This window comes from Tachypleus tridentatus, chromosome 6 (genome assembly GCF_004210375.1).
Source record: "Tachypleus tridentatus isolate NWPU-2018 chromosome 6, ASM421037v1, whole genome shotgun sequence".
In the NCBI taxonomy this organism is placed as follows: Eukaryota; Metazoa; Arthropoda; class Merostomata; order Xiphosura; family Limulidae; genus Tachypleus; species Tachypleus tridentatus.
In genome coordinates this window covers 42064214-42089781 of record NC_134830.1, presented here as the reverse complement: position 1 = coordinate 42089781, position 25568 = coordinate 42064214, and the positions used below count along the sequence as shown (strand labels likewise).

General features: G+C 38.8%; 1 protein-coding gene across 2 annotated transcripts in view; it reads right to left on the bottom strand.

Annotated features, from left to right (window-relative positions):
- The window catches only part of Ube4B (Ubiquitination factor E4B), a 98120-nt gene that overhangs the window by 65359 nt on the left and 7193 nt on the right, over positions 1-25568 (bottom strand). The window lies entirely within an intron of this gene.

Sequence of the window (25568 nt, the reverse complement as noted above, 5' to 3'; positions counted from 1 at the left end):
AGTCCACATATGGAACAGGCACAGCGGAGATAATGCCAGAGCAGATAGATTTAGCTGCAGCGTCAGCGAGCTCGTTCCCGTGAATACCAACATGGCCCAGTATCCAGAAAACTGGATAGAAGTAGATGTTAAAGAGAAATGGGCCAGTCAGTTTTGAATATCGGCGAGAACAAGATGAGAACCAGGGCCAGTAGAGAACTAAGCAAGTCAGTATAAATAGTGCAGTTTGAGTACTGCTTAGCTTCTATGTGATCCAGGGCAAGAGAAATGGCATACAGTTCAGCAGTGAACACAGAAACTATAGAGACGAATCTACGCACAACCACAACAAACCATGGCAGAGCCCACACAGTCATCTGATTTCGAACCATCTGTATAAATATGAATGGAAGGATGGTTCAAAAGATGTTCAGCAAATAACAGACAATATTCCAATTGGGAGTATCTGCTTTTCTCAGATGACTTAAAGAAAGGTCACATTTGGGAACTGTAGTAAGCCATGGTAGGATGGGCTGACCAGTGGATATAGCAATGTTATCCAAGGACAGACCCAATTCATCCAACTACACCTGGATATGAATGCCAAAAGAAGCAACAGCAGATCATCTGTTTTGAAAAAGCATGGCTCACCAAGGAAGGAAAATACAACCCCAGGTGGGATGCTGTGGTAAGGATTGAAGTTTTGAAGCATATAGTAAAGACAGTTGCAAACGCCATAGGTGAAGAGGAGGTTCACGAGATTCTGTGTATAAGCTCTGAACTGGAAAAGTGGAGAAAGCACCGGTGCAGAGCTGAAGTCCCTGATGATGAATGGGATCCAGCATCTTCAAGGCCAAGGTACTGGCAGAGCCACAGACCAGTGATCCATAATCTAGTTTTCATCAAATAAGAGTACGATATATCTTTAGCATAGAACACTGATCTGCTCCCCAAGAGGTGGAAGAGAGGACATGGAAGATGTTCAGTTCTCTTGTACATTTCACCTGTAGCTGCTTGATGTGTGGTATAAAGGTCTGCTTACAGTCAAAGATAAGCCTCAAGAACTTTGTCTCAAGGATCACAATTTTACCAATACACAGTTCAGGATCAGGGTGAATACCCCATTGGCAGCCAAGGTGCAGGCAGACAGTTTTAGAGAGAGAAAAGCTAAAACTGCTTGCTGCAGAAAACATGTCAAGGTTTCAGGAATACACTGAGTGGCTGCCTGTATAATACAGTCAGTTACTGTTGCCACACAGTCATCTACTGATGGCCTACAGACGATGACAAGATCAAGTTCTGCAAGAACAGTGAAAGAGGGCCAGTTAGCTTGATCCAGCCTCCATCGGGGACAAGCTGATTGGGTAGCATCGACCACAGCCTGTTTCTCTCAAAATTATGGGAAAATGATCACTGCCTCACGGATTATTGTTAACCCTCCATGAAGAGTGGGAGAATAGTGAAGGGGAGCAGACTGAGAGATCAATATCAGTAAAGTACTGACTAGGTGCATGAAAATAAGTATAAGAACCACTATTGAAATGAGACAGGTTGTTATCAGAGGGCATAGGCTCTATGGAGCGACTTCCTCCATCAATATCAGCACTTCCCCAGAGGGGATGATGTCCATTAAAATCCCCCATGATTAAAAAGGGAGACAGCAGATGTTCAATGAGAGCATCGAGATCTGAGTGATCACAGGTCTCGCCAGGTGATAGGTAAAGAGAATAAACAGTAATGGCATGACCCAAGGAAACAGATGGTTACGGCCTCCAAGGGTGTGTCGAGTATCAAAGACAGGGTAAGCACATGCTGATCAACGAACAGTGCCACCCCTCCATGCATTCGTCCATCACACATCCTGTCATTTCTGTACAAAGAAAACTGTTGAAAGGTGACTGTATTGGCAGGTTTCAGAAACGTTTCCTGTAAGGAAAGACATACAGGATCGTAGGAAGCAATCAGTGCTTTGATGTCATCCAGATTGAAATGGAAAACTCGACAGTTCCATTGTATCAAGGTGGCCATTTTTTATTTATGTGAAGGCAAATTTGGTAGAGCCCTTCTGGTTATGACCATGGCTTTTTTTTTCTTTATTTTTTATTCGAGGGAAGTCTTTCGACCTCCATGAATCCCTTGGTCAATTGGGCAGGTCTTTGTTGTTGGAAGAGGATTTCAATGACTGAGGGCATAAACACATGATCATCTTGCATTTTGGGGTGGGAAAAAATGTACCCAAGGAAATGCTGTACCCAGAACCAAAGGAAGTGGATCTTGGATTTTGCTGAAATGAATTTTAAGTACAGAGATGGGTGTTGGTTGACATTGATTCATCAAGTTTTTTTTAACCATGGAGGTCAAAAGACTTTTCACTTGGTTTGATCCATGTGCACTCCTACTGTAGTAGTAGAACTAAGTGCACCAGCATACATCCAAGATAAAGTGGTAAACAGCAACTTTTGAGCCTCAGAGTAAGTAATGTTTCGAATCATCTTCAAATGCTACATCTCTTTTTCATCCAACCATTTAGGGCATGAACAAAAGTAAGATGGGTGAGAGCCATTGCAATTGATGCAATGAGGGTCAATATCACACTTATAAGCATCATGGTCCTTGCCACTGCAACAAGCACACGTCAAGGAACCATGACATGACCTCATCAAGTGACCAAACAGATGACAGAGTTTGGAATGTATGGCCATATCTTGCAATTAATATAACCTGCCTTGATGGTGGCAGGTGGTCTTTGTGATGTAAATGTCAGAATGAGGACATTGGTTGGCATCGTAATTCCATCTTTACAAATGGAGATACACCTCACTGCAGAAACTTCTTGGGAGGAGAAACCAGCGAGAATCTCCGACTCAGGGATGTTCTTCCAATCCCTCTCAACAATGACTCCTCATGACGAATTCAAAGTAGCATGAGGTGTAACCTTAATAGGTATATCCCCAATTGCCTTTGAATGTAAGAGGAGTTCACCATGTTGAGATGTGGATGTTTCTACTGGTACATCACCAGACCGAAGCTTTTTGACTGACTCAGGAGAGTCAGAAAGTCCCTCTTGTCCTTTATGAATGTAAAAGGGAGACACTTGCCCTAAAGGTTTGTCTGAAAGAGAATGTAGTATAAGAAAATGACGTACAGTTGATACAGATGTTGAAGATTGCTGCTCAGAATCTTCAAGACATGGTCGTTTACCTATGTACTGTTTTTCCACTATTTTATTTAAGGTTTTATTTGAAGGATCCATAATAAAAAAAAATTTTGGTGCCCACTGACTCCACCCATCATGGAACCCTATGAAAAGATGCACTATAATGCCAAACAGGGACACTGCAGCAACACCAGGGTTTTGTGAGCACTACACCCAAAAGCCAGCATCAGATACAATATCCACATCTGTTGAGAACATCCAACACTGGTACTTGATTGATCCTAGCCCAAGTGGACCAGTTGATTGACCCAACGGGGGCCACCCTAAAACTGCCTGTCTACAAAAATTCAAGGCCAAAGTGATGTGTTGAGGTTGGACCCCTGAACCACCAGGATCCTCTCCTTCCCTTCATGGGTCACCACACATGACAAACATGTGGGTGGATGTTTAGATCCCAGAGGAGGTAAACTGAAGAACACAACCTCCTGTGGGAACTTCCCTCACCACATACAGGAATCCACACTGATGGGAACAGAAACTGGAGTCTAGGAAACCAAGCTTGTGCTGACCAATGAAGCACAATCAGGAGAACCCAAAGAAAAGTTAAGTGTACCATAAAAAAGCACCAGATAAAGCAATAGAATGGAAAGGTACACAGCTAGAGCCTGTGGATAAAGTAGAAGTAACCAAAAGAGAGGCAACCATATATTGAGGCCTATGGTAAAATCATCCAGTTGGGCAGAACTCCCTTGAAGGCAAAAGTCCTAAAAATGCACAGATTGAATGACCACTTTGTAGGAGAGGTTCAGCCCAGGTATGAGTGGCAGTATGTGACTGGATTGAAAACACCCTGCACATGACATGCAAAAAGACAAATGTGATGTGCATGGGCCCAGTATAGAAGGTCCAAGGTCTGTAAACAGAGAACTCTTGGCTGAATATCCCCTTTGTGGTTAATCAGAACCACCAACAAAAGGCATAAGAAAGGAAATAATGTAATGCATGACAAACCAAGAGAAGGTCAAAAAAATCAATAAGCAATAAACAAATAAAAGAGCCTGTCAAACATTGCCAAATAAGAAGTGAACCTTTTGTAAAGTATAGAGGGAGACACATGAGCATGCTATGCTAATATTGATGTATAATGCATGATAATTCATGAGAGATTTGCATTACAGTTTTTGCTTTTCCTAAAATTACCTTTGTTTATTAAAGAATAATTTCCAGGATTTCATCCAGTCATTTTTGCTACTGCATTGCTGTTGTCTACCAGTGTAACTGTTAAAGATAGCTTTTCACCAAGAGCAGTCACTTCAAAGTTTAATTTGTTCTTGTAAAATTAAGAGTGAAAAAAAACACTCAAAAACTTACTTATGCATTTGTACAATGGAAAAAAGGGGGTATTTTCTGTTACCATACACATTCATTTTAAACTTGTATACATTTATTAATAACACATGGTTCACCTACAAAACTAAGCAGGTAATGTAGCAAAAGAACAAATGTGCCATCAACATCAGTACAGTATTTGGGATCTATGCGATATTAAATTTTGCAAACTTAAATGGTTTGAAGTCACACAAAATTTACCTTATGTCACATGAAAACCATGAAGGTTTTTCACTTCTCAATAATAATGGTGTCTTTAGTAAAACATACTAATTCAAAGTTTGACATAAAAGGTCATTACATAGGTCAAGCATATAGTGTATGGTGAAATCTTTCTGCACTATAACAGTCATCCCACTCATCAAAACAACAAAAATAAAACTCCTGATTTGTGCAATACTGAAGTGTGGTGACAAAAAACAAACCAAATACTTGATCAGAATATCAAAAAGTGGTCACTTCTTAAACTTAATACTGATGTAACATTTACACATACAAGAGGTTCCAAAATACTGTTCTTTGTTGCTGTGTGTGGACTAATATTTTATTTCAAGAAGTTCAAGAAGTGTTGAATTCATACAACAATTTAAATGTTAAACAACTCCAACAAAATATATAATATACATATCTTGTTTTAGTTAAGCTGTTGTACAAGATGTCTGAAACATACAATTTCCATTTTATACTATGGTTTCAGTGGCCATGACACAAATATGTAGGACAGGACAGTGACAATGTTCCACATCTTAACTTAGGTCATTCCTTAAGCCAGTGCCTTAAAGGCTAGAAACTGTTCAACATAGGCTAAATATTTAAGTAAAATATAAAATATTTCAAACACACCAAAAAAAAGAAAAAATATGTAGCCCAAAATTTCTAAAATTAAACTATTCATTGATAATTACACCTTGCTTCTCAAATACACATAGTTATTATGAACTTCTAGGAAAACCTGAAATGAGAATCAAAATAGGCTTTTTAAAAATAACAATGAAACTCAAAATGCTTGGGACATCAGACCCTACAGAAGTTTAATATTTTGAAAGCAAATATTCAGAAAGTTTGAACAATGCGCTAGAACAAAAAGTCTCAATCTAAATGTTTTTGTAAGTAGAAGTAATTTTCATGCATAAAGTTACTTTCACCTCAAAAATTAAAGCTTTAACTGCTTTGCATAAGGTGGATAATAAATTAAAGCTTCATCACATAAAATTTAAGAGTGGCTTTTAAAATTCAAAACTCAAATCACTACAGTACTTAGTTACATCAAGTCACAGATACCAAATTTAATTTAAACTGTGAATACAACAAATACTGAAGGGCTGGCAAGTTTATAATTGCAAGAGTTATGCTTCTTTTATAAAAAGAACAAGAAAAGATATTTTACAAAATAAAGTTCTGCACTGCAATATTCTTACTGAATAATTGGTTTTGACATTGAGTATCATGCTTCAAATTTTTAACTAGCCTTAGAACTACTGATAGAGTTCTTACGGTTTATCTCAATGGCTTTTTAAACACATGCTTATATGTTATGTACACACCAAATTATTGGTTAATAATTTTCCTCCTTGAAAGAGTCCTTACCAGGGAAGTAGTTACTCAAAAAATTTAGAACAAAAATTCCATCCATATTACAAGTAGTTCCACTGCCTATTACTTGGACTCCTTATGTTTCACATAGACAATAAAAGATTTCATCCTAGAGTTTAATCTGTTTTATACACTGTCTATTATAACAGGCAAAAACACTAAACATAATACCAATAGTAAATAAGATAAAAAAAAAATTGGTCATTTGAAGGTTACCCTAAAGTGTTAAAAAACAACAAACTGCCTCATGTAATAGTTTTACCAACATCTCCCTTGGAGACATAGTATATTCATAATTGTACACCTGTATTTAAAAAAAAGTTTAAATTTGTTTGCAAAAATTATACAGTTGAGATGCCTTTTCAAACTGGGATGTTATTTTTGATATATTTTAACATGTAAAAGTACAGTATTTGTAGAATAATAGCCACTGAAACAGCAAATGTAGTAATCTGTTTACATACATGTCCTTGTTACTCAAGGCTACATTTTAGTTCTGCCACATGATAGCTACAGACTCACACATATGAACATGTGTCATTACACTGAGTATAACTGAACACATCTTAAGTGAATGTGATGAAACTGTTCATTTACAATTATTTTAAAGCCTTAGTTAATTCCAACAATGAATGAGGTTTCTGCAGACAAAGTAAACCACTCAGCTACAAGACAGAAGTCACAACAGCCAAGATCAGCAGTTGACATGTTAGATACTATCATACAGTTTTAGCTATTTCAAATATATATCCTCATCCAATGAGTTCTGTACTAATCCAAAATATAATATTTGGAAACAATGTTTGACCCAGTTTATCTTTTAGTGGAGGTTTTATTTAGTACTTGATTGATTGATTTAGTGTTTTATGGCACAAAGCAGCGAGGCTATCTGCACCAGACATTCGGTAAAAATGTAACAAAAAAATAAAAATAAATAAATAAATGTAGTAATAGACATAAATGGAAATGAAAGTAAAACAAAAAAGTATAAAATCAATGTTGACACCTAGTCTACAATGTTAAGATAGAAGGCAGAGTATAAGAAGTTGTAAGGTATTTACTCTAGCAAAATGGTAATGATCATAATCCGCCAGGAAGACTAACAGGTAAGTTCAAGAACCACCGTCAGTCACCTGAAGTTGGCCTTTCCAGTCCTGGTTCCGGGTTATGTGTCATAGCAGCTATTATCAAAATGTAAAAGAATAGAAGTTTTAAAAGATACATAGCAAAATTGTAACAATGAGTAGCCAAATGTCCAGTAAAAAGATAAAAGTCAAGTAAATGGAGTAAAATTTGTAAAAGTAATTGAAGATAAAAGCAAAACAGCAATTAAAACAGAATATGGTGTAAATACCAATGGTGTCATCCAGTCTTCAAAGTTGTAAAATATTTACTCTAGCAAAATGGTAATGATCATAACCCGCCAGGAAGACTAACAGGTAAGTTCTAGAACCACCGTCAATCACCTAAAGTTGGCTTTTCCAGTCCTGGTTCCGGGTTATGTGTCATAGCAGCTATTATCAAAATGTAAAAGAATAAAAGTTTTAAAAGACACTCCGCAAAATTGTAATAATGAGTAGCCAAATGTCCAGTAAAAAGATAAAAGTCAAGTAAATGGAGTAAAATTTGTAAAAGTAATTGAAGATAAAAGCAAAACGGCAATTAAAATAGAAAATGGCGTAAAAACCAATGTTGACATCCAGTCAACAAAGTTGTAAAGGACAACCTGTAGCAGAATGGTAATGATCATAACCCGCCAGGAAGACTAACAGGTAAGTATAAAAACCACCGTCAGTCACCTGAAGTTGGCTTTCCAGTCCTGGTTCCGGGTTATGAGTCAATATGGCCAGTACTAAAAAGTAAAGTAGTAAAAGTGTGAAATGATATGCAGCAAAAGTATAATAACAACTCGCCAGGACGACTAACGAGTAGTTCAAACAGTATCGTTAGTCACCTGAAGTTGGCCTTTCCAGTCCTGGTGTCGAGTTATTTAATGTTCTGGCCATTGTCCAATGTCAAATTGAATGAGAGAGATTAAAACTGTAAAAAAGGAACCACAATTAAAAATGTGTAATGAATAAATATGCAACACTTAAATGAGATTAAAAAGGTTAATGGCCATTAAAAAATTAAAAACATTATCAAGGTGGACAGAGTCACCACCACCAATAACTCTGTCCAATGTTACAGACTGACCCTGGGAAAAAATATGTTTAAAATATTGCCGTCGTTGAGAATTGTAATGATGGCAAGAAAGTAAAACGTGGCTGATAGTGATTTGAGTGTTACACAAACTACACATTGGTGCATCAGTTCTAGATAAAAGAAAATGATGAGTTAAAAAACTGTGACCAATGCGTAGTCTAGTTAGAACAACTTCCTCCTTCCGAACTTTATGGAAGCTAGATGGCCAAAGTCCAATTTTGGGTTTGATTTGAAAAAGTTTGTTGTCTCGTTGCTCACTCCAAGTGGACTGCCAGCTGGCATGGAGCCGAGCCTTGAAGACAACACCATAGTCCATGTACGGAATAGGCATAGGAGTGATGGTGCTGAAGCAGACATATTTAGCTGCCATGTCTGCAAGCTCGTTCCCGCGAATACCAACATGGCCTGGTATCCAGAAAACCTGGATTGAAGTAGCTGCTAATGAGAAATGGGCCAGTCGGTTTCGAATATCAGCGAGAATAGGATGTGAGCTAACGTGTAGCGATTCCAAGGCAAGTATAGAACTAAGCGAATCAGTATAAATAGTGCAGTTGGAGTACTGCTCAGCTGCAATATGATCCAGGGCAAGAGATATGGCATACAGTTCAGCAGTGAACACAGAAGCTGTAGAAGGGATTCTGCATGCAACTACTGACCCATAGCAAACCATAGCAGAGCCCACTGAATTACCTGATTTGAAACCATCTGTATAAATGGGAACTGAATGATTGTTTGAAAGATATTCATTGAATAAAAGACGGTACTTCCAATCTGGAGTGTCTGCCTTTTTTAGGTGACTGAAAGAAAGGTCACATTTGGGGGCTGTAATAAGCCATGGTGGGATGGGCCGACTTGTGGAATCTGCAATGTTATCCAAGGACAGACACAAATCATCCAATTGCGTCCGGATGTGAAGGCCAAACGGAGCAATGACAGATCGTCTGTTCTGAAAAAGTACTGCCCACCGAGGAAGGAAAACACATTTCCAGGTGGGATGCTTTGGTAAGGAATAAAGTTTTGAAGTATATTGTAAAGATAGTTGCAAACGGCGAAGGTGTAGAGAAGGTTCATCAGATTCAATGTATATACTTTGAACTGGAGAGGTACGGAAACCCCCAGTGCAGAGTCGAAGTCCTTGGTGATGAATGGGGTCCAGCATCTTTAAGGCCGAGGGTCTGGCAAAGCCATAGACCATTGATCCATAATCGAGTTTCGATCTAATAAGAGCACAATATACCTTTAACATTGAACAGCGATCTGCCCCCCAACTGGTAGAAGAGAGAACACGGAGAATGTTCAGTGCTCTTGTGCATTTGACCCGAAGCTGCTTTAAGTGTGGTATAAAGGTCAGTTTAGGATCAAAGATAAGCCCAAAGAACTTGGTCTCCGGGACCACTGGCAGCAAAACTTCACCGATATGAAGTTCAGGATCAGGGTGAATACCCCGTCGACGGCAAAAGTGCATGCATACAGTTTTGGAGAGAGAAAAATTAAAGCCGTTCGACAGAGTCCACTTCCATACACAGTTGAGGGCGGTTTGTAGTTGCCACTCAATATATCTCATGTTTGACGACTGACATGAGATGTGAAAGTCATCGACATACAGCCCATTCGCAACAGTGAGAGGGAGTTGTTCAGTGATGGCATTTATCTTTATAGTGAAGAGTGTAACACTCAATACACAGCCTTGAGGGACTCCAAGTTCCTGTACAAAAGAACGGAAAAGTGTCGAACCCACACGAACTTGGAATCTCCTGTCCATTAAAAATTTTTTAATAAACATGGGTAGATGGCCACGTAACCCACATGTATGGAGGTCTCGCAAAACGCCATACCTCCATGTTGTGTCATAAGCCTTCTCTATGTCAAAGAATATTGATACAAGATGTTGGCAGTTGAGAAAGGCTTCTCTGATAGATGTTTCAAGACGAATTAGGTGGTCTGTGGTGGAGTGCTGTCAACGGAACCCACACTGGGTGGGCGAGAGGAGGTTGTTTGATTCAAGGAACCAAATAAGACGAGCATTAACCATCCTTTCTAATGTCTTACAGAGACAGCTCGTCAAAGCAATTGGACGGTAGTTTGAAGGAATCTTGGGATCTTTCCCTGGCTTAGAGAAAGGTAAAATAATAGCCTGGCGCCAGGCATCAGGAAAAACATTCTCCTGCCAGATCCAGTTGAAAACAATCAGAAGGACATCTAGAGAAGCAGGAGATAGATGGTGCAGCATGTCATAATGAATATCATCAGGTCCAACAGACGTACTGGCAGACCGATGAAGGGCCATTTTTAGTTCCACCAGGGTAAAGGGACAATTATAGTCAAAGAAACAGTCAGTTCCAAAGGAAAGAGGTTATTGCTCTGCCAGAGTCTTGATGGCCAGGAAGGTGGAGGAACAAGCAGAAGTGCTAGATACCCAGCAAAAGCTTTCACCTAGAGTGTTAGCGATGTTCCGAACATCAGTCACCTCCTGACCATCAGAGAGTAAGATCGAGAGGGGGACAGAATTGTAGTGCCAATTAACCTTTCGAATCCTGACCCATATAATCTTGGAACTGGTGGTAGAAGATATGCTGGTTGTGAACTTAATCTAAGATTCCTTCTGGCTTTGACGTCTTACCCACCTAGCAAGTGCACGGGCCCGTTGGAAAGCAACCCGGTTTGAAAAATGTAGGATATCTACGAAAAGTATCCCAGGCCCGCTTTTGAGCCTTCCGTGCTAAGTGGCAAGCAGGATTCCACCACGTACGAGGATATTGTGGAAAACGTGTCGAGGTTTCAGGAATACACTGAGCAGCTGCATGTGTAATACACTCAGTTACCGCTGCTACACAGTCGTCTATTGATGGCTGATTTACGATGGCAGGATCAAGTTCTGAGAGAGCAGTGAAAGTGGACCAGTCTGCCTGATCCAGCTTCCACCGGGGCACGCGGGTAGGGTGGCATCAACCACGGCCAGTCTCTCTCAAAAGGATCAGAAAATGATCACTGCCTAGTGGATTACTGTCAACCCTCCATGAAAAATGGGAGAATAATGAAGGGAAGCAAACTGAGAGATCAATAGCGGAAAAGGACTGACTACATGCATGAAAATAAGTGGAAGAACCAGTATTGAAAAGAGAAAGATTGTGATCAGAGAGCATCCGCTCTACAGATCAGCCCCTCCCATCAATAATAGCACTTCCCCAGAGGGGATGATGTCCATTAAAATCCCCTAGGATTAGAAATGGAGATGGCAACTGTTCAACGAGAGCATCAAGATCTGATTGATTGTATGTCTCTCCAGGGGACAGGTACAGAGAACAAACAGTGATGGTATGACCCAAGGAAACACGGATGGCTACAGCCTCCAAGGGTGTGTTGAGTGACAAAGACAGGGTGGGCACATGTTGATCAACCAACAGTGCCACCCCTCCATGTACTCGACCATCACACAACCTGTCATTTCTGTACAGAGAAAACTGCCAAATGGAGACAGTATCAGCAGTTTTGAGAAATGTTTCTTGTAAAGAAAGACAAACAGGATGGTAGAAAGCAATCAGCATTTTGATGTCATCCAGATTAGAACGTAAACCTCGACAGTTCCATTGTATCAAGGTGGCCATTTTTAAGAACGGGTAGGTGAAGTGGCTGGAGAACCCTTCGGTTTACGACCACGTCTTTTTTCTTTACTGTCTTTAGTCAGAGGAGGTCTATCAACCTCCATGGATCCTGCTCTGGGTCGGGTGGGCAGGTATTTGTTATTGGAAGGGGAATCCAGTGACTGAGAACGCGAACAAATAATTGTTTTGTCTCTTGTGGTGGGAGAAAAAGATGTATCAGAAGAAATGCCTGTATTTGAAACTGAAGGACGTGGATCTTGAGGTTTGTTGGAAGGTATGGGAGGAACAGAGATGGGTGTGGAAGTCGATTCATCAACCTTTTTAACCACGGAGGTCAAAAGGCTTTTCATTTGTTTTGAAAACGATTCTCTTAGAGGCACAGAGAGATCTGTCTGCACTCCCACTGTAGTTGTGAAATGAAGTGCAGCAGCATATGTCCGAGATGGAGTTGTGGACACCAATTTCCGAGCCTCAGGATAACTAATGTTATGTGTCGTTTTCAAACGCTGCACCTCTTTTTCCTCCAACCATTTTGGGCAAGAATGAAAGTAAGAGGGGTGAGAACCATTGCAGTTTACGCAATGTGGGTTAATGTCACAGTCATAGGCATCGTGGTCCTTGCCTCCACAACGAGCCGAACCCTGCAAATGAGATAACCTGCCTTGATGGTGGCAGGTGCATGTGGTGAAGTAAATGTTAAAACGAGGGTATTTGTTGGCAGTGTAACTCCATCTTTGCAAGTGGAGATGCGCCTCACTGTAGAAACTCCTTGAGTGGAGAGACCAGCGAGAATCTCTGACTCGGGAATTTCTTCAAATCCCTTTCAACAATAACTCCTCGTGAAGAATTCAAGGTAGCATGGGGTGTAACCTCAATAGGTATATCCCCAATTGCCTTTGAATTCAAGAGAAGTTCACTGTGTTGGGATGTGGATGTTTCCACCAATATGTCACCAGATCGAAGTTTCTTTACTGACTTTGGAGAGCCAGCAAGTCCCTCTCGTCCCTTTTGAATAAAAAAAGGGGACATTTGCCCTAAAGATTTTTCCGAAAGAGAATGTAATATAAGAAAATGAGGTACGTGTGTTACTGATGTTGAAGTATTCTGAGTATTCAAGACGTTGTCGCTTACCCATTGACTGTTTTTTTACAATTTTATTTAAATTTTTTGGAGGATCCATAGGAGAAAGAAAAAATGTTGGTACCCACTGACCCCACCCACCATGGAGCCCTACAAGGGGATGCACTACAAAGTCACGCAAGGACAATGCAGCAACGCCAGGGTTTCGTGAGCACTATACCCAAACACCAGCATCAGGCACAATGTCCACAACACCCGTTGAAAACTTCCAACACTGGTACTTGGTTGACTCTAGCCCAAGTAGACCAGCCGATTGATCCAAGGGGGCCACCCAAAGGCCGCCCGTCTACAGGAATTCGAGGCCAAAGTGGTGTGTTAGGGTTGGACCCCTCAACCACCAGGATCCTCTCCTCCCCTTCACGGGTCGCCACGCACGGCAAACACGTGGGTGGATGTTTAGATCCAAGAGAAGGTAACCAGATAGAACAGAACCTTCCCTGGAAGGTCCCCCTCACTATGTACAGGAATCCACACCGAGGGGTTTAGTACTTGATCTAGCATTGATAGAAAAGAAAAACTTTGTACTTTTGTATTTGTTGTCTTGTTTTTACTTGAAAGGAATAAAGTTAAATTTAAAACAATAGTGATAAGGAATTTTAAACACAACAGCATAATAAAGTATTCATAAAATTTAAGCTGTTTAAATCTTAAAATGTATTGTTTTATGGCTTCATGAATATGTAATTATTTAATAACTTAATCAGACAAATTGCTAAAATTGTGCTACAATGATAATTACAATTAGTAATAATCTAAATTACAGGTAACAGGCAACTACAAGAAACTTCTACAAACCATAATCTAGGTCCTGAAGTTGGCACCCTAATTGTCACGTGTTACAGTGTATACTAATGCATAGTAAGGTATTTAAGTTCTAAAAATATTCATTATACATGTTCTAAAATTGGGTATTATCAACTTCATTATATGACATAACAGTAATTTGCTTTAACACTGTTTAGAAGAACAAAGTCTTGCACTTCCAAAGAATGAAGTACATTTAATAATTTAAATTACTGTTAACACATAAAGGGTATACCAATTTTTAAAGCATTAAAGTTTTTTTTTTACTTCAAATCCAGCATCTTGTGTTTTAAATAGAAATTAAAAAAACAAAAACATTTATGGCATTATACAGCAGAATCTTCTGGTTAATTGACACAAGTTAATGATAGTTTTTACTTTAAAGTTAGAAACAAGTGCCAAGTAAACATTTTAATTTAATATAGAAACAAAACACTATTAAATAAAACCACAAAGAAGGTGCAAAGCAAGTGTACGTGTGCATGTGTGTGTGTGTATATATATATATATATATATATATATATATATATATAGAGAGAGAGAGAGACACGCACACAATTTGAAACGTACTTTTTAATTATCCAAATCACACTTCAATTAAACAAAATTATGTCAGAACATAAAACAGAATATTTCTGATAACAATATATATGCAAAGAAACAGCAGTTATTTCACTCCTAATTACTGCATCTAAGGCTCTGAAAGAAAGTAATCACTACTTTGATGAGCTGCTCAAAGATAGCAGAAAATTCATTTACATCAGTATGATACACACACACGCACAAACTCATAACTTCAGTGCTTTCACAAAGCATGGTCCAATCAATTAATGCTTTATCTGAAACTGTGGAAAAAAATAAACTATTTAAGTATTGTTATTCTAAACTGGTATTATCAAAAGTTTATTCAAACATGTTAACAAGTGATACAAACTGTAAATCACTATAAATATTACAGAAATACTTATTCATAACAGGATATTACAGAAATACTTATTCGAGACTAACAGGATTATTACAGAAATACTTATTCGAGACTAACAGGATTATTACAGAAATACTTATTCGAGACTAACAGGATATTACAGAAATACTTATTCGAGACTAACAGGATATTACAGAAATACTTATTCGAGACTAACAGGATATTACAGAAATACTTATTCGAGACTAACAGGATATTACAGAAATACTTATTCGAGACTAACAGGATATTACAGAAATACTTATTCGAGACTAACAGGATATTACAGAAATACTTATTCGAGACTAACAGGATATTACAGAAATACTTATTCGAGACTAACAGGATATTACAGAAATACTTATTCGAGACTAAAAAACTTATTCGAGGATATTACAGAAATACTTATTCGAGACTAACAGAATATTACAGAAATACTTATTCGAGACTAACAGGATATTACAGAAATACTTATTCGAGACTAACAGGATATTACAGAAATACTTATTCGAGACTAAAAGGATATTACAGAAATACTTATTCGAGACTAACAGAATATTACAGAAATACTTACTCGAGACTAACAGGATATCACAGAAATACTTACTCGAGACTAATAGTTGATTGATTGATTGATTTAGTGTTTTATGGCACAAAGCAGCGAGGCTATCTGCGCCAGACATTCGGTAAAAATGTAAAAAAAATAAATAAATAAATAAATGTAGTAATAGACATAAATGGAACTGAAGGTAAAACAAAAAAGTATAAAACCAATGTTGACACCTAGTCTACAATGTTAAGATAAAAGGTAGAGTATAAGAAGTTGTAAGGTATTTACTCTAGCAAAAAGGTAATGATCATAACCCTCCAGGAAGATTAACAGGTAAGTTCAAGAACCACCGTCAATCACCTGAAGTTGGCCTTTCCAGTCCTGGTTCTGGGTTATGTGTCATAGCAGCTATTATCAAAATGTAAAAGAAAGTAAAAGTTTTAAAAGACACTCCGCAAAATCGTAATAATGAGTAGCCAAATGTCCAGTAAAAGGATAAAGTCAAGTAAATGGAGTAAAATTTGTAGAAGTAATTGAAGATAGAAGCAAAACGTCAATTAAGACAGAAAATGGCGTAAAAACCAATGTTGACATCCAGTCAACAAGGTTGTAAAGAACTACCTGTAGCAGAATGGTAATGATCGTAACCCGCCAGGAAGACTAACAGGTAAGTATAAAAACCACCGTCAGTCACCTGAAGTTGGTCTTTCCAGTCCTGGTTCCGGGTTATGAGTCAATATGGCCAGTACTAAAAGTTAATTAGTAAAAGTGTGAAATGATATGCAGTAAAAGTATAATAACAACTCGCCAGGATGACTAACGAGTAGTTCAAACGGATAGTTCAAACAGGAGCGTTAGTCACCTGAAGTTGGCCTTTCCAGTGTTGGTGTCGAGTTATTTAATGTTCTGGCTATTGTCCAATGTCAAATTGAATGAGAGAGATTAAAACTAAAAAAGGAACCACAATTAAAAAGGTGTAATGAATAAACATGCAACACTTAAATGAGATTAAAAGGTTAATGGCCATTAAAAATTAAAAACATTATCAAGGTGGACAGAGTCACCATCACCAATAACTCTGTCCAATGTTACAGATTGACCCTGGGAAAAAATATGTTTAAAATATTGCCGTCGTTGAGAATTGTAACGATGGCAAGAAAGTAAAATGTGGCTGATAGTGATTTGAGTGTTACACAAATTACACATTGGTGCATCAGTTCCAGATAAAAGAAAATGATGAGTTAAAAACTGTGACCAATGCGTAGCCTAGTGAGAACAACTTCCTCCTTCCGAACTTTACGGAAGCTAGATGGCCAAAGTCCAATTTTGGGTTTGATTTGAAAAGTTTGTTGTCACGTTGCTCACTCCAAGTGGACTGCCAGCTGGCACGGAGCCGACCCTTGAAGATAACACCATAGTCCATGTACGGAATAGGCATAGGAGTGATGGTGCTGAAGCAGACATATTTAGCTGCCATGTCTGCAAGCTCGTTCCCGCGAATACCAACATGGCCTGGTATCCAGAAAAACTGGATTGAAGTAGCTGCTAATGAGAAATGGGCCAGTCGGTTACGAATATCAGCGAGAATAGGATGTGAGCCAACGTGTAGCGATTCCAAGGCAAGTATAGAACTAAGCGAATCAGTATAAATAGTGCAGTTGGAGTACTGCTCAGCTGCAATATGATCCAGGGCAAGAGATATGGCATACAGTTCAGCAGTGAACACAGAAGCTGTAGAAGGGATTCTGCGTGCAACTACTGATCCATAGCAAACCATAGCAGAGCCCACTGAATTACCTGATTTGGAACCATCTGTATAAACAGGAACTGAATGATTGTTTGAAAGATATTCATTAAATAAAAGACGGTACTTCCAATCTGGAGTATCTGCCTTTTTTAGGTGACTGAAAGAAAGGTCACATTTGGGGGCTGTAATAAGCCATGGTGGGATGGGCGACCTGTGGAACATGCAATGTTATCCAAGGACAGACCCAATTCATCCAATTGCTTCCGGATCACGAAGGCCAAACGGAGCAATGACAGATCGTCTGTTCTGAAAAGTACTGCCCACCGAGGAAGGAAAACACATTTCCAGGTGGGATGCTTTGGTAAGGAATGAAGTTTCGAAGTATATTGTAAAGATAGCTGCAAACGGCGAAGGTGTAGAGAAGGTTCATGAGATTCAATGTATATACTTTGAACTGGAGAGGTGCGGAAAGCCCCAGTGCAGAGTCGAAGTCCTTGGTGATGAACGGGGTCCAGCATCTTTAAGGCTGAGGGTCTGGCAGAGCCATAGACCATTGATCCATAATCGAGTTTCGATCTAATAAGAGCACGATATACCTTTAACATTGAACAGCGATCTGCCCCAACTGGTAGAAGAGAGAACACGGAGGATGTTCAGTGCTCTTGTGCATTTGACCCGAAGCTGCTTTAAGTGTGGTATAAAGGTCAGTTTACGATCAAAGATAAGCCCCAAGAACTTGGTCTCCGGGACAACTGGCAGCAAAACTCCACCGATATGAAGTTCAGGATCAGGGTGAATACCCGTCGACGGCAAAAGTGCATGCACACAGTTTTGGAGAGAGAAATTAAAGCCGTTCGCCATAGTCCACTTCCATTACACAATTGAGGGCGGTTTGTAGTTGCCGCTCAATATATCTCATGTTTGACGACTGACATGAGATGTGAAAGTCATCGACATACAGCCCATTCGCAACAGTGAGAGGGAGTTGTTCAGTGATGGCATTTATCTTTATACTGAAGAGTGTAACACTCAATACACATCCTTGAGGGACTCCAAGTTCCTGTACAAAAGAACGGGAAAGTGTTGAACCCACACGAACCTGGAATCTCCTGTCCATTAAAAAATTTTTAATAAACATGGGTAGATGGCCACGTAACCCATATGTATGGAGGTCTCATAAAACGCCATACCTCCATGTTGTGTCGTAAGCCTTCTCTATGTCAAAGAATATTGATACAAGATGTTGGCGGTTGAGAAAGGCTTCTCTGATAGATGTTTCAAGACGAATTAGGTGGTCTGTGGTGGAGTGCTGTCGACGGAACCCACACTGGGTGGGCGAGAGGAGGTTGTTTGATTCAAGGAACCAAACAAGACGAGCATTAACCATCCTTTCTAATGTCTTACAGAGACAGCTTGTCAAAGCAATTGGACGGTAGTTTGAAGGAATCTTGGGATCTTTCCCTGGCTTAGAGAAAGGTAAAATAATAGCCTGGCCAAGCATCAGGAAAAACATTCTTCTGCCAGATCCGGTTGAAAACAATCAGAAGGACATTAAGAGAAGCAGGAGATAAATGGTGCAGCATGTCATAATGAATATCATCAGGTCCAACAGATGTACTGGCAGACCGATGAAGGGCCATTTTTAGTTCCACCAGGGTAAAAGGACGATTATAGTCAAAGAAACAGTTAGTTCGAAGGAAAGAGGTGATCGCTCCGCCCGAGTCTTGATGGCCAGGAAGGTGGAGGAACAAGCAGAAGTGCTAGATACCCGCAAAAGCTTTCACCTAGAGTGTTAGCGATGTTCAACATCGTCACCTCCTGACCATCAGAGAGTAAGATCGAGAGGGGATAGAATTGTAGTGTCCATTAACCTTTCAATCCTGTCCCATATGATCTTGGAACTGGTGGTAGAAGATATACTGGTTGTGAACTTAATCCAAGATTCCTTCTGGCTGTGACGCCTTACCCACCTAGCATGTGCACGGGCCCGTTGGAAAGCAACCCGGTTTGAAAGTGTGGGATATCTACGAAAAGTATCCCAGGCCCGCTTTGAGCCTTCGTGCTAAGTGGCAAGCAGGATTCCACCACGGACGAGGATATCGTGGAAAACGTGTCGAGGTTTTAGGAATACACTGAGCAGCTGCATGTGTAATACAGTCAGTTACCGCTGCTACACAGTAGTCTATTGATGGCTGATTTACGATGGCAGGATCAAGTTCTGCGAGAGCAGTGAAAGTGGACCAGTCTGCCTGATCCAGCTTCCACCGGGCACGCTGGTAGGGTGGCATCGACCACGGCCAGTCTCTCTTATAAGGATTGGAAAATGATCACTGCCTAGTGGATTACAGTCAACCCTCCATGAAAAATGGGAAAATAATGAAGGGGAGCAAACTGAGAGATCAATAGCGGTAAAGGACTGACTAGGTGCATGAAAGTAAGTGGAAGAACCAGTATTGAAAAGAGAAAGATTGTGATCAGAGAGCATCCGCTCTACAGATCGCCCCTCCCATCAATAATAGCACTTCCCCAGAGGGATGATGTCCATTAAAATCCCTAGGATTAGAAACGGAGATGGCAATTGTTCAACGAGAGCATCCAGATCTGATTGATCATAAGTCTTTCCAGGGGACAGGTACAGAGAACAAACAGTGATGGTATGACCCAAGGAAATACGGATGGCTACAGCCTCAAGGGTGTGTTGAGTGACAAAGACAGGGTGGGCACGTGTTGATCAACCAACAGTGCCACCCCTCCATGTACTCGACCATCACACAACCTGTCATTTCTGTACAGAGAAAACTGCCGAATGGAGACAGTATCAGCAGTTTTGAGAAATGTTTCTTGTAAAGAAAGACAAACAGGATGGTAGGAAGCAATCAGCGTTTTGATATCATCCAGATTAGAACGTAAACCTCGACAGTTCCATTGTATCAAGGTGGCCATTTTAAGAACGGGTAGGTGAAGTGGCTGGAGAACCCTTCGGTTTACGACCACGTCTTTTTTTCTTTACTGTCTTTAGTTGGAGGAGGTCTATCAACCTCCATGGATCCTGCTCTGTGTCGGGTGGGCAGGTTTTTGTTATTGGAAGGGGAATCTAGTGACTGAGGACGCGAACGAATAATTGTGTTGTCTCTTGTGGTGGGAGAAAAAAGATGTATCAGAAGAAATGCCTGTATTTGAAACTGAAGGACGTGGATCTTGAGGTGTGTTGGAAGGTATGGGAGGGACAGAGATAGGTGTGGTAGTTGATTCATCAACCTTTTAACCACGGAGGTCAAAAGGCTTTTCATTTGTTTTGAAAACGATTCTTTTGGAGGCACAGAGAGATCTGTCTGCACTCCCACTGTAGTTGTGGAATGAAGTGCAGCAGCATATGTCCGAGATGGAGTTGTGGACAGCAATTTCCGAGCCTCAGGATAACTAATGTTATGTGTCGTTTTCAAACGCTGCACCTCTTTTTCCTCCAACCATTTTGGGCAAGAATGAAAGTATGAGGGTGAGAACCATTGCAGTTTACGCAATGTGGGTTCATGTCACAGTCATAGGCATCGTGGTCCTTGCCTCCACAACGAGCACATGTCAGGGAACCACGACAAGATGTCTTTGAGTGGCGAATCTCTGACATTGGAAACATCGAAGAGGGTTTGGTATGTATGGCGAACCCTGCAAATGAGATAACCTGCCTTGATAGTGGCAGGTGCACGCGTGTGAAGTAAATGTTAAAACGAGGGTATTTGTTGGCAGTGTAATTCCATCTTTGCGAGTGGAGATGCGCCTCACTGCAGAAACTCCTTGAGTGGAGAGACCAGCGAGAATCTCTGACTGGGAACGTTCTTCAAATCCCTTTCAACAATAACTCCTCGTGAAGAATTCAAGGCAGCATGGGGTGTAACCTCAATAGGTATATCCCCAATTGCCTTTGATTTCAACAGGAGTTCACTGTGTTGGGATGTGGATGTTTCAACTAATATGTCACCAGATCGAAGTTTCTTTACTGATTTTGGAGAGCCAGCAAGTCCCTCTAGTCCCTTTTGAATAAAAAAAGGGGACATTTGCCCTAAAGGTTTTTCGAAAGAGAATGTAATATAAGAAAATGAGGTACATGTGTTACTGATGTTGAAGATTGCTGTTCTGAGTATTCAAGACGTGGTCGCTACCCATTGACTGTTTTTTACAATTTTATTTAAATTTTTTTGAGGATCCATAGGAAAAGGAAAAATTTCGGTACCCACTGACCCCACCCACCATGGAGCCCTACAAGGGGATGCACTACAAAGTCACGCAAGGACAATGCAGCAACGCCAGGGTTTCGTGAGCACTATACCCAAACACCAGCATCAGGCACAATGTCCACAACACCCGTTGAGAACTTCCAACACTGGTACTTGGTTGACTCTAGCCCAAGTGGACCAGCCGATTGACCCAAGGGGCCACCCAAAGGCCGCCGTCTACAGGAATTCGAGGCCAAAGTGGTGTGTTAGGGTTGGACCCCTCAACCACCAGGATCTTCTCCTCCCCTTCACGGGTCGCCACGCACGGCAAACACGTGGGTGGATGTTTAGATCCCAGAGAAGGTAACCAGATAGAACAGAACCTTCCCTGGGAGGTCCCCTCACCACGTACAGGAATCCACACCGAGGGGCGAGACTAATAGAATTATTACAGAAATACTTATTCGAGACTAATAGGATTATTACAGAAATACTTATTCGAGACTAACAGGATATTATAGAAATACTTATTCGAGACTAATAGCATATTACAGAAATACTTATTCAAGACTAACAGGATATTACAGAAATACTTATTCAAGACTAACAGGATATTACAGAAATACTTATTCAAGACTAACAGGATATTACAGAAATACTTATTCAAGACTAACAGGATATTACAGAAATACTTATTCAAGACTAACAGGATATTACAGAAATACTTATTCAAGACTAATAGGATTATTACAGAAATACTTATTCAAGACTAATAGGATTATTACAGAAATACTTATTCAAGACTAATAGGATACTACAGAAATACTTATTCAAGACTAATAGAATTATTACATCCCCATCATATCATCCATAGCATTTCTTTAAAGAATTGCATAAAATGCATTTTTAATTTCTAATGCATTATCTCCTAACTATATAACTCACAAACATAAAGATGATACCCAATGAGCAATATTAATATCATCTGTTTCAATGTACGTATGTTAGATCCCATACAAGAAGTCACAAGAGGGTGTTGTTATATCACATGGTAATTAACTTTTGAACACAGAATAACTTCGTATTTCCTGTCATAAACACACGGGATTTTTCCTTTGTTTCACGATATCTAAGTGCAATATTATTCAATGTAATGCAACTGTGCAATATCTACATACTCACTAAGTAAGGCCACGACAACTCAACAACTATGAACTGCAATACAATAGCTAAATGAATGTCCACCAACAAATTAGCCTCTGCAATAACATCACACAGCTATCAACTACACTTTTAGGTTGGATTAGAAAAAATTAGCTTTGGAAAACTAGGCCTTTTAAAATAATTTCTGATGAAATTCATATACAATTATATCTTGTAAAGTCTAGGAAATAAACCATGGTGGAGAGTCCTTACAGATAAACATCCCTTCACGTGAAACCATACAAGTATATGCAAGGTCTGACTGAGTTCATATTTAGTAAAAATATGTACTCCAAAGAAACTTTTATAATTTTTGAATTTCGCTACCTAAACCACAAGCTTGCAAGTGTGTATATAACTCATCTATTCAGTTAAGTCCTGAATGATAAATGTAATCTATACATACAAAAGTCTTGTTATCAATGGAACCAGAAACAAACAAGTGAAGCTCAGCAGTTAACTTGTTACTCAAGTTATAAAAGAACATATGGTCTTCATATGTAGTATGATTATAATATGATACTCCTACTTCACAACTATCACTGGTATACTGTGATGAAGACAATGTCCACGATTAACATTCTTCACACACTCCACTGTTTTTGTTTTAGATCATCATCAGCACTCATTATAATGTCATTTATCTGCAATGGCATCAATATCTTTAATTTTGTTAATTTGAGTAAAAAAAGTATCTGTAAGAACACTACATTTTATGGCTTGTAGAATTTATGAATGTAAGCTATTTGTACATGCTTTCTCCTTGTTAAACTCAGAATTGTAGTGCCTTTTAATTTCATAGCTCAATGTATTAATTTTTGGATAATAGCATTCACAACACTTATTTTTATTCACAATTTATATTTAGAATTTTTATAATTGTTCTATGTAAGTTAGCTTGAAAAATTCTCAATAAATAAATAAAACTTGCAATAAATTCACAAACATATAAAACCTACAATCTCAGTTATTATGATTTACATAATGCCTTTGTCAGTTACCCTAACTTGCTAATAAGAAACTTTTAATATAGAGATAGTAAGATGGTGATAGAATTAACAAAAAATTCTGTTACTAGAACACAATCTTTCATCTGAAGTTTTATACATAGTTACGTCTTATAGTAATAATTAGACTGAAATACTTTAATTTTATCTTTCAAACACTCTCTTACTTTTAGTCTGAATTTTTTTCCCCCCAATATGACCATTGGATACTACATAACATCTTCTGTGTTATACATCAGAGCACAAAATTACATGCAATTTTATACCACTAATCTGAGGAAGGAGGACATTGAAAATTTAAACTCTTATACTGTTATATATTTCTAAAAGTTAGTTAATATTAATATTATAACTTGCAGCAATTTGTGCTAAATAACACAATAATAACTAGATACAGTAATTTTCATAAATAAAAGTAAGATGGTTAAAGTTCTAACTTTAAAGTTTAGTGTTGTACATTTTATTACACCCTTAAAATAGGCTTAATGTGTGTGATAGTACTTCAGGATAAGGTATATTTCAACTTACTGGAAAATCTTAAAATGGTATAAATACACTGTTTTATTAAATAAATACAAGCTGAAGACTAGCTTATTGTCTTCTGGTGTTTTGAGAATTAAGTTATTTTTACTAAGTTGCATATAACTAAAGACAAGCTATTACTATAGTGTAAAGACAAAGTGATAAAAATAATATAACTGGTTCTTAAACAATAGGCTTAAGAGTAACTGTGTTAGCAACAAACTACTAGTATTTAGTACTGGGTATTTATATTCAGGATATAAATATAAATACAATGGTTAAGACTAGTGTAGGAGTTAAGCATTCACAGTTTGTTAGGTGTAATGGGAACTTGGGACTAGCATGTACGTTTACAGAAGCTAGTAACGAAGGTGTGCAATTTTTAAGTAGAGCTTGTAGGCTGGAGGAAAAGTTGAAGGCTATCTTAACTGAAGTAAAAGCAATAGAAAAAAAGAAGTGTAGATTGCAGGAAATGACAACAGGATTTCAGAAGAAGCTTAAGCTTTCACTTGCAAGAAATATATCAACCAACAATGACTGAGGAAGTTAAAATACCAAGAGTAAAAAAGTAGCATATTTAGTTATGACTATTCTGCTTAGCAACAAATTTCTGCTCTTGGCTTGTGCAGATGAGAAACTATTGGAGGGAAGGAAAATAAAAAGGAATAGAAATGGATGTGGATGATAAGAAAGTTATAGATGATTCCTTAACAAGTCACATGGATAGAATAGTCTGTGAGGTAAACTGGGAGAAAATCAGATTATGTCCCAGGACACAGATGGAGGATATAACTGACAGAGCAGGAGATATAATAAAAAGGGCTAGTAGCAATGCAGTTTCTGTGGTGCTTGTAGGGCCTAATGATGTGAGGAAAGGTAAATCAAAGGAGCTAATTAATTAGTATAAGGGGTTTATAAAGGCATTTAAAGTAAAAGGCTATAACTATCACACTATGTTACAAAATTTTTACTTTTTCTTGTTCCTAGGCAGGAAGTGTTATTTCCCAATTGCTTATGCCTGAAGTAAATAGAAAAAACCTATTTTTCTCTTCAAACTTTGCTTTTGTAACATGGGTAATGAAATTTTCAAAGTTACCTGTTTTCCAGAACATTCCAGGTAGGTTCATTGCTGAGTAGCTGGTAGAGAATTTTCTTGAATGTTGTAGAACTTACAAGAATTTTCAAGAACCTTTTAGAATTTTCTAGAACTTTCCATAGTAATATATATATATATACGGGGTCTCACCACTTCAGTTTAGTTCTAGCTGCCTAAGTGAACACATAGACTTATCTGATTGTATCAAAGATGGCATCAAAAAGCTGCAAGCATCCTCCAGACACATCCAGAAGCCTCAAAGCTATGCTGCTCCATAATGGGAATAAGTATCCGTCTCTTCCCCTGGCTCATTTGGTGCATCTCAAAGAGTAATACAACAGCGTCTAGATCTTGCTAAAAGACTTTAAGTATGATGTGTATGGCTGGAAGATTATCGAA